Here is a 2,536-nt window from a genome sequence, read left to right as displayed (position 1 = left end):
TGGTGTAGAGCAATACTCGGATTGAGCCCAGGCATTTCCTTGTAAGTCCAAGCGAATACATCTTTGTACTCTACTAGGAGCTTGAGGTATCCTTCTTCTTCTTTAGGGGTGAGAAGTGCACTGATGAAAGTTGGCCGGGGTTCTTCAGCAGTTCCTAAATTGATCTCTTTAAGTTCATCAACTGTAGCTTGTCTTCCATCTTCCAAGGCTGGAGGAGCTTCATCGACCTCTTCATTGGTTGCTTCAGCATCTGATAGTGTACCCTCTTCTATTGTAATATGAAACGAGGATGATACTTCTTCAATTTCCTCATCATAGACGGGTGACTGACTTGTATGTACAATCGTTCGTCTTTTGACTTTGAGCGATCCTTCAGTGTTGATCTCCAAGGTAAAGTTACGTTTCATGCATGAAGAAATGCTACTGCGAATCTCATCATTGGCTTTCTTCTCCCCTTGAACGTCAAAGTTTATTGAACTTTGAGAATGACTATCAATAGGCCTTTTCGTTGCCCCCAGTCGATCAAAGACTGATTTACAAGCAAAAGTGTCCTTATTTGGTGTTAAACAAGTTGTATTTAACCTGTCGAACACTGTGTTTCGTGATGACGAGGCCTCGATTCGATCAAACACTGAGACATGGGGTGAAGAATGGTCTTTTCTTTGATTTGAACTTTCGCCGACCTCCACCGTTATGTATTGGGAACTTGAAGGATCGCTTCTTTTCTTGATCCATATCTGAGCTGGTTGTTCGGGAGTATAACCTAATCCGGTCTTTGGGATATGAATTTCATGCCCTTCAAGCCGCATTTTCCTTTGTGTTTTGCTAAGGCCATGCATCTTTTCTCCGGTGGCTTCTGGAATTAGCTTCCCTAAGTCTTCTCGTTTTGAGAAATCGTAGCCTGCTTTGGCTAACAGCCTATATGCCTTTGGGTCGAACCATTCTTTTGTCCGCCCACTTGGTAGAATACCATGCTCTATCGGAGTTTGCAAAGACCTCACGAATCCATTTAACGGCTTCGAGGGCAAAGGATTTGTGGATGAAGTTAAAGGCATGACATGATCTTCTTTCAATATGGCTACATCCTCCATCGTGAGCTTTGCAGGTCTTCCCATGTCTTTTGTAGGTTGAAGGCATTCCGCGAATGGTGATTGTCCATTCTTGCGGTGTGATAATGGTATATACCGGAGGAAGGGTTCTGGGCCTTTCTTTGGGGAAGAAATGTCCTTTTTGGCGATGAATTTAACATGCTCTTTTTCATCCTGTTTACTTTTCATAGACGGGATCTCAACTGGAAGAACCTCGCTAGAAATGTCTTCTTTTGCATAAAATTTTGCATCAGCAAAATGAGCTTCGGTTTCTGCAAAAGGCTTTAAATCGGCATCGACCTTTTTTATTCCATTTTGAAAGAACTTGAAGCATTGATGCAAGGTTGATGGCACTATTCCATTTTCATGGATCCAAGGACGTCCTAACAACATGTTGTAGGTCGTCTTAGCGTCAATGACGTGGAACAAGACGTTGCTTTTCAATTCTCCAATGGATAATTCTAGGTGGATCAGGCCGATTGCACGTTGTCCTCCTTGATTAAAACCTTGGATGACCAAACGACTGTGTGATAATTCTTCCATAGTAAAACCTAGTCGTTTCATGGTCATTTTTGGAAGTATGTTAACGGCTGAACCTCCATCAACAAGGATACGCTCGATCCTTTGTTCACGAGCATAACCAGAGACATAGAGTGGGCGATTGTGGGGCTTAGAGCCTAACAATAGATCCTCATCAGTGAAAGTCAAGTCTGGAGAGCATGCGTAACATCCCTGTGTTTGTTGAAGCGTATTGGTATGAGGGGCGTATATCTCTGGCTCCTCAAGAGCTCGGGTGAGCACTTCTTTTGGTGATGTGGGGGATTGCAAGGGTTCAACTTCATCGACCTGAGATTGGAATTTCTCCAAAGATGACAAGGTCTCTTTTGGATCATCATGGTCAACGTCCTCCTTTTCGTCCTGGATTTCGCAACGAGAAATTGTGTGGACGGCCTCGGCTGAGTCATTTTGAAAGAATTTCCTGGGGAAGAATTCTTCCAATGTGATGAGCTTTCGAGATTTTTGGATTTGTGCTGAATCTTCATACACTTTTGTTCCTAGTCTCCCTTGCCTCTTATCACTCATTCTTTTTGACCAAGGCTGAATCTGGTTTTGTGCTCTTCTGGACTCTCGGGTGATCAAATGAAGAGGGAATGCTCGTTTCTTCTTCCATCTCTTGCGAGTAACTATCGTCCAGCCTTCTTCCTCATCCATCGTTGACCTTTTATCATCATCTGAATTATAATCAGGTGCTTTTTGTGAGAGCTGAATTTGAACCGGTTCTAGAGAACCAAAATGGATGAGCGTGGTATTGGCCCCTTGCTTAGTATTTGGAGACAGGGAACTAGGTAACCCACAAGAAAATGTGACCGGGTTTGACTGAGCGACATCATTAAAATCCAAGTCGATTTTCCTTTCCTTGGCTAGCTTCATGATGAGTTCTTTAAGAA

The sequence above is a fragment of the Quercus lobata genome, chromosome 2 (genome assembly GCF_001633185.2).
Source record: "Quercus lobata isolate SW786 chromosome 2, ValleyOak3.0 Primary Assembly, whole genome shotgun sequence".
Classification (NCBI taxonomy): domain Eukaryota; kingdom Viridiplantae; phylum Streptophyta; class Magnoliopsida; order Fagales; family Fagaceae; genus Quercus; species Quercus lobata.
This window is presented reverse-complemented; position numbering follows the sequence as displayed.